We start from the raw sequence: 13,569 nt of genomic DNA on the forward strand, positions 1-13,569 counted from the left end.
TCCATGGATCATTAGTCAAGTCCTTTGTGGGAAGGACCTGCGAAAAAAAAAAAAGAGGGAAAATTATTGAGACATTAGCCTGAAGCAATCCAGGGGTAAATAGTATGCACAGAGGGATGTTGTGTGAACGCTACCCACTGGCATTCTGCACAACCCCACGGAAACGCAAGCCTTCTAATTTACCCCGCTTCACAAGACTGATGTGCTCTATCGACAAATAGGTTTCATTTACAAAAATGAGTTCTCATTTTGATGTTTTGGTATATGCGCCTTTTAACTTTTTTACTTATTTATTTCTTTTACCCTCGTGCCTTGTCATTCCTCTTCTGCTGAGATGTCAAATAACAAAATTATTAATGAAATGTCAGTTACGATTGACCGAAACTATTTTAGTCAAGCAAAGACGTCAGAAAGTGACGTGCTTTTTAGAATATTTGGTATAATTTGGAATATCTGTTAGGTTGTTGGGTTCAATTTTACAATACAGTCTTAGGCCCCGTCCACACGGAGATGCCTTTTGCTGTATATGCATAAATCTTGTATCGTATAGGCGTTTCGTCCACACGGATCCGGCGTTTTGGGAGAGTGAAACCGATATTTTTTGAAACCGGGTCCTAGAGTGGATAAATTTGAAAATGCCGCCCTTGTGTTTTCGTGTGGACAGCGAATCCGTACATTTTCTGAAACGATGACGTCATCAGCCTACGTCTTGCCCCTAGTCAGACACCGCTACGTCACGCAACAGCAGCAAAAACATGAACAAACACTGAACGATTGTCTTTTTATTAACTAACATTAACACAGATTAATTAATGTATTGTTCCATATTCATTTGTATACCGCGTGCAAGGTTTATGAGCATAGTCCAAGTCTTCTTCTCCATTTTTAGTGTATGTCTGTGGCAGAATTACAGTGCCACATGCTGGTCTGGCATGTATACAACATCGTTTAGTGTCGATTTCGTGGTATTTGTGTGGATGCAGATATTTCTTGAGACGAGGAAAAAAAAAGATTGGATAGGGAAAGCTCTGGCTTCGTGTGGACATGGTCTTAACAATGGAACAATGCATGCATTTGTCAATCTAAGTTCAACATTTACTAATATATTTTTTAAAAGATGTTAACATTAAGAACATTAATGAAGACTAATCAATGCTGTATTAATCATTGTTATTTTAGTTTTTAATTAGTGTAATTGATTTTATTAATTCGTTTTTTGGTTTTTAATTATGTTTTTACATTTTCCGTTTCAATTTTAAAGTTTTAGTCATTTTGTTGTGTTTTTTGTTGTTATTTTATATTGTTATGTTTTTTAAATATCTCTATATTTTTTAGTTGGTTTAGTTTGTTATTGTAGCATTTAAACTAAACAAAAATGAGAAATTGAGTAAGGGCCTTGGAAAAGTAGATGAAATAAAATAAGTGTAGTTTATATATTAAAAAAATAATGCAATTAAAATATTTTAACAGTTAATGCATTAGCCCCATCCCCAGACCTGTACCTCATCTTACATTTCATACAGTTGACTGTTGACAAATATGATGCAGGGCAACAACTACATAAATGCAGTTATGCCCTAAAATTAAACATTAGTGCAAAAAAAAAAAATGCCACTGTATGAGTCTCATATTTATATCATACGATATCCCACCAGCAAATTGAAATGTGATTTTATTCAACAGTTCAGTATATAAGTTGATATTGTGTTATAATTTAAACACAATATTTTGAGTTTTTGCACAATTTTGAAGAGAACATAAAGCCCTAGCAGAATTGTTGTGCGTCTCAGAGCAACACAGCTGTGTTTAGTTTCAGAATGAATCCACGTTTTGAACAAATCACGTAAACCAATGATTCAATGGCCAATTCATAAGAGAGCCATTTACTTCATTCCTGAATGAATCAGCCGTTTGAAGGAATTGAATAAATCAATGACTCATAAAGACATTTACCGCCACCTGCTGGCAGATTTAGTTTCTTATTTAGAGTATTATTTCATCATTTATATATATATATATATTAAAAATAATAATAAAAATAAAAACATTATTCTGTCATCATTTACTCACCCTCATGTCGTTTCAAACCTTTCTTTTGTGGAACATAAAAGAAGGTATTTTGAAGACTGTTGGTTTTGGTTATCAGTGTCTTTTATTGTATGAACAAAAAATGCTGAGATGTTTCTCAAATGATCTTCTTTTATGTTCCATAGTATATGTTACGCCGTTGTGGTCTAAATGTTTATGTGTGATGTGTTTCTTGTTTAATAAGATTGAATATTTCTTTCTAAAGCTACAATTTGTAATGTCTACTTGATACTTTCTCAACACAAAAATAGCATTAAATAATCTTTTGTGGGTATTTTCAGTGAAATTTATGTAGCGATTAATTTGATTAATCTATACATCATGTAGTTAATTAGATTTAAAAAAAAATATTCGACTGACAGCCCTAATATTTATAATATTCTTTATTAATAAGTGTAGTTTATGTATATTTTTTACGTTATTATTATTATTATTTTTTTTATATTTCAGTTAATGCATAACCCTAGTTGTTGTTGTTTTTTGTTTGTTTGTTTTTGTTTGTTTGTTTTTTGGTCGATAACCCAAAATCGATCAAAGTCATGGCAGTGAAACACATTAAACATTCTAAACTCTTTTTTTTTTTTTACTTCTAAATATACTTTTGAAAATAAAAGTTTTCATTTGAAACACTAATGAAGCAATCAGGAACTCTTAAGGACGATATAGCAATTTAAGAACCGCATACATTAAAAACATGTTCTTAATAAGAATTTAGAAGCTTCATTTAAGAATTGACTCTATATTTTTAAGTGTGTATACCTGTGACTTTTCTGGGAGATTATGTAGATGTGGAAATGACATATATTCCCGCAAAGTGTTATAGATTCATTTGATATGAATGGATGGGCCCAGAAGCATATATACTCCCATGACAGCAATAAAACTTTTTTAACAGAGAATACAGACAGAACGTAATGGATGACTGAGAGACATACTATTTCTCTTGAAACTCAGTGAAAGAGATCCTTCGGCACCTTAGAGACTGTCAGAGTGGATGTGTTTCCCGCTCTTCTGCATTTGCAGTAGATAATAGCAAGCAGCAGCTGGACTCTTACTTCCTGTGATCAGCAGAACAGCACTAACTAACCAGCACTAACACTAACTGTCTAGACACAGTATAAAGGTGGCACAAGATGATATTATACAATGAATAGCTCTAAAATTTGATTGGATGAGCCAGTATATGCCCACCCGTGAACACACACCAGTTGAATTTTATATTAATGCAGCAATCATTTGTTTATTGAATGAACTTTGATTGATATTTTGCTTGGCAACTGTAACTTGGCAACTTTTTTTTTTTTTTTAAACCGACTACAATTAGGCTAATAAACTTAATTACTTGATGGAAGATTTTTTTTTATTGTGTTGATGGTAATATTCACAGTAATGTTATATTGTTTATTTATGCATTGTTTTTCAATTATATTATTATTATTTAATTATTATTTAAAGGCATACAGTAGTTCACCCAAAAATTTAAATTCTATCATCAATTACTCAAGCTGTTCCAAACCTGTACAAGTGTCTTTCTTCTGTTGAACACACACCAAAAAAAATAAAAATAAAATAATAATAATAATAAATAAAGATATTTTGAAGAATGTTGGTAACCAAACAGTTGCTGTTAGCTATTGACTTCCATATATGAAAAATAAATAAATAAATGGGGACCAGAAACTGCTTACAGAAGAAAGGTTTGGAACAACGTGAGGATAAGTGATGACAAAATGTTCATTTTAATAATTATAATTTTTAAAACTTGTTTGACAACAGTCATAAAAGTCTGATAAAACAAAAGCCAATGTTAAATATATATATATTATTATTATGAAATTAGAAACGTGTGTAAACAGTCATTAAAACATGTTAAATAAATAATGTGTTAATATTATTGTTGTTATTATTATTAATTTATTTGAAGCTTTTTAATTTGTAGATCAGACTGTCAATTTTTAGTATGTTGTTGTTTTTATTATTATTACTAAAAATTTGTAATATATTTGAAACTTAGTAGTAGTATTTTAATTGTAATAATAATCATACATTTCTTATTATTTTACATATTTTACAGATATACATATACAACTGGAGCAATCTCTCAAAACTGCAGTGGGCCCCTCAATAGTCACCACTAATGAAACACACTGTGATTTGGCTTAGTGTCACACGCTGATTTTTGCTTTTGTCTCGTCTAAGCTTTGGTAGAGCAGCCATGTGAAATTTATGTATGACAGCAACACAGGACTGCATATTGAGAATATATTTATACACAATTGTTTACACACTCAACTTTGTTGGCACCTCGGACACCCAGGTCATGTTTTTGAAGGATGGATTGCCTCTTTGCTTTCTCTTCCAGGTCAGGCAGCAATATTTTAAATTAGAACACTTCCCAAACACATCTGTCTGCTCTTCCAGCCTCCAATCAATCCTGTGAAATAAATGACACCAGGCCGGGAAACACCACTGCCATTAATTTCAACAGAAACTTGCATCAAACCTTACAGAGGGTTAGCAACCGCCAGACGACTCTATTACACATACACAGATGCTGTATTGTACACTCACTTTACTAGCTTTCCTAAGCCGAAATGAAGACGAATTTAAGGCATTGTGATTGGATTTGAAGTCAGTTAAAGATATAATGTGTAAGATTTTCTGTAATATAAAGTGGGAACTGTAAGTCAGCCGTTGGTATTGAGAAAGTTGAGAAAAGTGTTAGAAAACAAAAATATTGCAATTCCATTTGGCGACGCTAGTGGTGCAGAAAATACACACTTTGTTTTTAAGTCAAATCAGATTGAATGCACCAATCCAATAGTGTCCAATTTATAATATTCTGATGGCCAATTCAACAACAAAGAGATCATAATTACAAGACAAACATACATGTACTCCTGCAGACTTCATGCTGCAACACCAGGCGATGACAACCCTTGAAATGTGTACAGATGCTAAGTCTGTGTGTATTTAATTGGAAAATAAGACACCTGAAAATGTGGGGAAAAAAAAGAAGAGCGATAAACAAATTCGTCATGAAAATAATATATGTTCTCTTTGTCTCCACACTTCCCTGCCTCCCCACACATTCATCTTAACAGGATAATAATTTGTGAAAGTCTCTGACATTTGTGGCTAGCTAGCATGGTAATAAACCCCTGGCTCGGAACGTTTTTTAGTTAATTAGAGTCAATCAATCCAAACTTTTGCTCACTTACCGGTGTGAAACAGCAATATAATGAGCAGAAATCAGCACAGTGATTGGAAATACAAATTACAGCTGTTTAAAGGAAACCACACAGTCTACTACGCGGCCAGCGAAGCAAGAGCCTGCTGGGGACATCTTGAAGGGTTTGGTGCCAATTCGATGGGTGCAGTAGGGGGAAAGATATGAGACGGAGATGAAGAAAAAGAGGGGGAGTGAAGCTCAGCAATGCAGATGCTGAAGGACGGATTCAGTCAAACCGCCCCGACGGCAATTAAACACGAGTTACGTTTGACAAAATCTCTTTATTAATACTTGCACCGTGACGACAAATGCGTACTGTGGAGGGATGATGCTTAGCTTTGGGCCTAACGTGATTGTGGATGTACAGTAGTGTTATATTTGTGTTTTCTCATTACAGATGTCATTAACATGTGATGCTCATATGTAACGCGTGTGATGAGACATACTTTGATTGGACCGATGCATGAAGGTATGTTATAAACACAGAAGTGCTCTCATAATTAAACCTCACTTTTGTGACATTTATCCCACGCAAACAAAATGTCACTCACTCTTGTGGTAAATTCATATTTTGGCGTTTACTCAAAGCTAAACTTTTGGGTGTAAATGTAAATATTGGCTTCATTTAATCATAAAAGTGTGTTGTAATCATGCATTTTGTTCCAAATCTGCTTAAGACATTTCAATAGCTCTCTGTAAGAAACATACTGAATTTGTCCTTTTTAAATGAAATATCAAAATAAAAATGTTATTTTATATATATATATATATATATATATATATATATATAATTTTTTAAATAAAATATTAACATTAATGCATTTATTAAATATTGTAATTTTCATTAACATAAATATTTTATCAAAATAAAAAATATATAATATTTAAATATATATATATATACTTTTTTAAATAAAATATGAACATTAATGCATTTATTAAATGTTGTAATTTTCATTAACATAATTACGTATTTTATCCAAATAAAATATTTTTGTGCAGTGCTTGGGCCATATTATATACAAGTATAAAATAATTCCACTTTGTAAAGTAAATAATTATTATCATTTATTAATTTATAATATAGTTTACATTATAAATACTCTAGAACATATTTAATTTGAAAAATGTTTGTGCTTTGCATCTTTCACACACATGGTTGCAGCTTAAACCATCCAAATTCAGGTAAGAATGTCAGAAAGGCAGTGTTTTGGTGGCGCAGGATAAAAGTTTCCCTTCTAACTCTGTCCTGTACATTTATATATACATATATACTCATTAATATTATCTGAAATGCATAAATACATAGCAGAATTCCTAAATCCGATAGTTTTCAGCACCCCATTTCACCCCTAACTTCATTTCTAAAGTTTTAATGTGTGCTAGCTGAGCTTGGCAGCCTCGGCTTGACGTTGTCTTACAGTTATTATTGTTAGACTATCCAAGGAGCGCAGATAATGCAAAATGCTCTGCATGCCCTGCGTTTGTTTCACTTTTCAGTGGAGGGAGTAATTGTGTGGCGCTGACCATATTAGACACAAAGCACATTTTTTTTCTAAAGGGGAACCGCTGGCATCAGAACAAAAGAGCGGAGAGAAATTAAAGACTTCATGTCTGCAAATGTTTGTTTTTTGACTCGAATGTTAGTAAGAATAGAAAAAGAAGGGATGATGCTACTTTTGATATAATAATAAAAGTATAAGGATGATATGTGTTCAAAAAATACAGTAAAAACAGATATATTTTATAAAATATTAATCAAAATTAAATATAAATTTTATGTTTTGATGTGTTTTTAAATGTAATTTATTAAGTTGAATTTTCAGCATCATTACTCCAGTCTTCAGAGTCACATGATCCTTCAGAAATCATTCTAATATGCTGATATGCTGATTTTTATTATTAATGTTAAAACAGTTGTGCTGTTTCATATTCTTGTTTAAACAAATATATATATATATATATATATATATATATATATATATATATATATATATATATATGTATATATACATACTGTATATATGAAATAATGAAAATTATATGTATATGAATTACAAATCAATTAAATAGAAATAAATTACAATCTAAAACACTTGGTAAAATTGATTAAAATATTAAGAAATGAAGCATTTTTTGCACTTTTTACCAATTAACCAATTACTCAGAAATTAGTTCTGCTTGTGTTTCAAAGGCAAATAAAAATCATGTTCACATATTCTTCTTATCATTTGCCATCTGATTCTTCTGCTTCTTCCAATTCCCATGTGGCTTTCTTTGTTCTAATATTTGAGCTATATTTTTGAGGCTGTGAGTGTTTGGGCGCCGCTTTAACGAATAAAATCTCCCAGTTCTCCCCAGAAATAAGCATCAGCTCTGCTCCGCTGGCTTTACCTTCCCCAGGTGATCGCGCCACTGCGTCCACGGCCGCTCCAGCGCACACGGCTCCTTCGCCGCTGCCAACCCTGAGGGTGGCTACCCGCTAGTGGCACACACACACACACACACACACGCACATGCCAGTGTTCCTCCAGTATCCCATCATGCCTCTGTCCTAGCTGCCCAGCTGCTCCCTAAGGTACACACCAGTACCCTGATACCTCCCTCTCGCTCGCTCTCTCTCTTCTTCTGCTGTTTTCTTTGTCATGAGTGATCGTCTGCAGGTCTCTAAACACCGGGGCCCACCTGGTCCGGGAGTCGCACATTAGAACCCCATATGTGATGGAGACACAATGCGCCCAACTTCCACACCTAATCAACACCCCTGTGGGCCGCAGTCTCAGTATGTTCCTTCATATTATACAAATATCTCATATTATCACTGACAGTTACAGAATGTACACAGTTATATAATGATCTGAACCTAGAAACAGTGTATTTTAGTATCACTGATACATTTTTATAGTTTAGTTTTTTTCTAGAATTTTTATATTTATATCTTGTTATTTTTATTTTTGTAAAAGTTTTAGTAATTTGTTGTGTGCTTTTGTCGTTGTCATTATTTTTAATATCTCTTTTTTTAAGTTTAAGTTAAATTTAAGTTTTAATTTGTATTTTTTATTATAATATATTATATTTTATTTTATGTTATTTTATGACTTTAATTTGAACTAAACAAAAATGACAAATATTGCCTTGGCAGCTAGCTAAAATAATATATTTATATATTATTTTATCTATATTTAATTTTATTTTAATGTTTATTTTATTTAAACTAATGAAAATGTTTTTTTTTTTTTTTTATGGTTTTAGTTTGAGTTGAAAAATAATAACCCTGCCTAGAAGGATAAAAGCATCATTTTTTTATTCTTTTTGTTAAACTTGTTCTATTTGTTAAAACTAATAGTTTAAAAAACTAATAGTTTTTTTTATATATATTTTATTTTGGGGATTTGTTTTCTGTAGTGTTTCTCTTTTTTATTAAAACAATTTATGTTATTAAATCTATTATTTTATATATAATTATAATTGTATGTATATTATTTATATGATTTTAAACATTCTTTTATTTAAATACTATTAAAACATTGTTTTTTTTTTCCTTCTGTAAAGCTTTTCTCACTATAAATAGTGTTTTTTGTTGTTGTTGTTGTTTGTTTGTTTGTTTGTTTGTTAAAGCAAGTATCACTAGGATCAGGGTAAGTGAAATAACCCTAAATAATATTTATGTACAGTATGTGAAGTCTGCATGCAGGTAAAGTGGGGCATGTTCTGATTATTTAACATTGTTTAAAATACAATGCAAAACAGCTTAGCTGCTCACATAAGAACATTTCAAAAAGCTAAGCATCTCACTATCGAAAAACAAAAAACATTGAATACAAGAACATAGTTAATTTGTTAATTGCAGTGATGCAAATCCTCATAAGCACTGCTCCCAGTACTACACTAACAAGATTAGCTTTCATTTATTACCATCACGAGTGGTGTAGGTGTCATCTAATGCATGCTTTCATCATGTCTTCACTGTTTGTTGCCATTAAAGCCATTAACGGCGTTACTTTGACCTTTGCTTTGCAGTTACAATTTATTTAGAGGGGCATTTCAACAATGAAGACATGTAATATCACATGTAATTCCACACTAGCTTAGCATTTTATCATCTAGTACTGATAACGAAATGCAAAAGCTGTAGTAAATAAATTTGCAGCGTTCCATTTATTTAAACAAAATAATTCCTGTTCCAGCCAGTGGCCTAATATGCGAGAGCTTTTCACATACTTTGTGTGAAAATTAGATTTAATAAAAAAATAAATAAAAAAGCCACTTTCAGAGGTTGCCGTCCCACCACACTTAGTTAACAAAAATATTTTTACAAACAAGATGATATCACAACACTCCATGATATTAATATGATATGTTCCCTGATCTGTAAAGCAGCTGGTTATCTTGCTTGGCACCGATAAGAAAAAGTGCTGTGGATTTCCAGTTTGTGAGCACATTTGGGCTGAATCTTTCACACGTCACAAATTGCAGATGGGAAGCAGTGATCTCGAACAGCCGATCACCTCAGCGTGACCATCTGACACCTTCCATTTAGGAAAATAATACTTTCTATCTTAGCATACTCTCTCCTCTGCAGCCAGGCAGAGGAAATATGCCTGGAAGAGCTTCAACCTCAAACTTTGTCCCATTCAGCCTCGTTTCTTTAGATGGATTGTTTTAGATTAGCTTTCTCTTTGTGTTAACGATGTATGTTTGCAGCGAGGGCTTGAATCCGCTGATGCTATGTGAAAAATATACAGTTTTATTGAGCATTAAGAGAGCAATTGTAGTCATTCCTTTATGCTGTTATGATTTTTGGGTTTTTTTCCAAAGTAATTTTGACCAAATCATGTTCCTAAGGCTCAGCTAGCAACGCCAAGGTCATGGGTCCAGTTCAAAGCAAGCAAACATACTGATTACGTTTGTCTGTATGTTGCTTTGGGTAAAACTGTCTGACAGATACATTCATTAAAAATGCACTTAAACAAAACAACAGCAACAAATGCATCACGACTGGGATTCTGTTCTAACATCCCAATAATCATTAAGCTAACATCATTCTCAGTTTTGCTTCTAAATCCAAGTCTAATTTCCAAATGATTCTAGATATAACATTTAAATCTGTTGGACTGTATAAGATAAAGTAAGAAAATATTATTAAAAGTATAGAATCAGTAAAGAATCATTTATCTATCCATCCGTCATTCCAAAGTTATATCTATCATTCTATATAAAGTTCTATCTACTGTATCTATCTATCTATCTATCTATCTATCCATCTATCACTCATTCATTCTATCGTTCTAAAGATCTATCTATTGTTCACTCGTTTGTTCTATCATTCTAATGTTCTATGATTCTAAAGTTCTATCTATCTATCTATCTATCGATTGTATCGTTCTAACATTCTATCGTTCTATTCTATGATTCTAAAGTTCTATCTATCTATCTATCGATTGTATCGTTCTAACATTCTATCGTTCTATTCTATGATTCTAAAGTTCTATCTATCTATCTATCTATCACTCATTCATTCTGTCGTTCTAAAGTTATATTGTTCTATGATTCTAAGGATTTATCTATCTATCGTTCTAAAGTTCTATCGTTCTTTGATTCTAAAGTTCTATCTATCTATCTATGGCTCATTCATTCTATTGTTCTAAAGTTCTATCGTTCTATGACTCTAAAGTTCTATCTATCTATCTATTGCTCATTCGTTCTATTGTTCTAAAGTTATATCATTCTATGATTCTAAAGATCTATCTATCTATTGTTCCCTCTGTCCATTAGGCCTTTAAAACTTTCAAACAAGAATTTGTCAAATTCAAGTTTGTCAATTCAAAATGTATCTTTATATACTGTGCTTTTCTGGTTTATAATGACTGTTACATGTATTCCTTTACTACCTTATATTCACTTTGCAATTCTTCTGCATTCTGTTTGTTGGCTGAATTCAAATTCAGGAATTGAATTTGAATTTTGAAGGCTTTCTCATACAATTTTGCGAATAACCGACAAGTATTTCAACCATCTCTGCCGAACAACTATTCAGCCTATGTTGATAGGACATTTCCCCGGTCTACGCCTTCAACATCACACATACACCTCCATCCTGAATGTGACATAAAGTCCAGTTCCACTGACGTCTGGCCTGCGGTCCACTCATGGGTGCAGTGTCTGTAATTTGAGCGATAAATAGGAGTTGGTTTAACAGTTGTGGGGAGAGTTGTAAATCTGGTCTGCGTTTTGTGGTCTCAGAGGGTTTAATTAGTCCACGGATTCCGCTTCTAACGTGACGAGGTTCACTCAACACCCCTCCATAATGTGGCACAAGCGGAGTGCCCCTCCGTCTAAAGTCCGCCGGCCCCTGGAGAGCCCTGTAGCAGTACAGAGCTTAAAGACTCAGAGACGGCCATCTCGGCCTGTATAACAAGTCAACAGAGAATTAGCTGATGTCATATCAATTGAGCCCCTTGGTCTCTTCAAGTCACGAGCAGAGACTCTTCACTGAGGAGGAGTGAGGAAAACTGGCATTGTAATCCCAGGTACTTCAGATAATCCGTTACTAAAATGGTATTCAGAAAGTTGCTTTCGGCTGAAACCAAAGGGTAGTTACTTTCCTACTTTCCACCAAATGCTCTTCCAATATACAAATTGATTGTTTGAATGCTGCAAGTCAGTATATGTTTTGGTTTTCATGAACCACGACCAAGTAACTCATCCCGCAACATTTTGTAAAGCCTCAAATAATGCATTTCATTGAGCAAAGGTGTGTTATTGTTTTCCTAAGAAATTAGAGTAAGGATTTTCTTTAGTAAAAAAAAAATATATATATATATTTATGTTGCATATAAATAATAAAATCAGTTTATATTAAATGAATGTTAACTGGCCAAACCTACTGTGTTAAAATGAACACTATAGATAGGGACATTATCTATTAACTTTAAAGACATTTCTGATAACATTAAAGCACAAAATAAAGCAGTACAAAATTCAAAATACAGGTAATACAACTGTTAACAAATCGGATACAGAAAACTAAAAAATACAGAATGTATTTTCCATATTGATTTTTACAGGTGTTTTACCAGTATTTTCAATTATGCATTGTGTTGTGTTTAAGGGTTAAAGGAAGTGTCCATAACTTTAACAGTTAATGTCCTTTTTCTGTTTTTCCACTGTTTTTTCTTAGTGTATGTAATAAATAAACTCAACCAAATTACTATAAAATGAAAACATAAAAATAAAAAATATTATTATATATTATTAAAAACTATAATAGTATATCAGTGATACTAAAATAATACTGGGTGACACTGCAGATGCAAGGTGAAGTTTGCTGATGCAGTCTATATGAAGTTTTTTTTTTTTTTTTTAATCATTAAGCCAGTGCTAAAGTGTCTTAAGACCCTCTTGGAGCAATCTGAGATGGATACCTTGCTTAAGGATCCATTAGTGACACAGTTTTCTCAGGAATCCACCAGACCACCGGAAATGTATCCATTACCCAAACCAGTTAACATTCTGATGATCATGAATCTGTTTATATTTTTTAAATGTTGATGTTGTGAACAGTTAATTGAATTCATTCTTTCACTTCATCAAATAGTGTAAAGATATCTATCAGAGAACGCATAAGGACATCAGCAGTAAAACTTTCATTAGCAGCAAAGGAAGTGTTATACAGTATCTAGCCATTTATGGTGTCAGAAGCACAAAAAGCACAACAAAAAAAGTTGAATCCTTCACTTGATCCATATGCTTTATCTCAAACCTTTTCTTTTAATGGCTTTATAAGCTTGATGCTGTTTTCCAGATGGCTATGTAACATTATAAATCTGTCTTGCATGTCAAGCAACTATGTTATAATATGAGGATTTAGAAGCGTTAATCTTACCTACTAACAAACAGTGCATATGTTTGACTAATTGGGCATATACATCGCAATGCTTCATGACTTGGTATATTCTGTATATATTCTATATTTTATTAACTTGTGTTCCTTTAGCTCATAATATGTTCTGAAATGGACTAATCTCTGATCACGGCTTTATGGTACTGTTTTATCATATCCTGTTATTTTTAAGAGTAATGCAATGGTTTTATTTCATAACGTCATAATACCACAAGCTGTCACATGATGACAGTTGAGCTGTATAAAATATTGACGTATGGTTTCTACAGGATTGAATGTAATGCAAAGCTGCATTCTAGTGTATATCTGGGCCAGCTGGCAGCTGATGCAATAAGATTACCAGTGC

The sequence above is a fragment of the Cyprinus carpio genome, chromosome B24, assembly GCF_018340385.1.
Source record: "Cyprinus carpio isolate SPL01 chromosome B24, ASM1834038v1, whole genome shotgun sequence".
NCBI classification, from domain to species: Eukaryota; Metazoa; Chordata; class Actinopteri; order Cypriniformes; family Cyprinidae; genus Cyprinus; species Cyprinus carpio.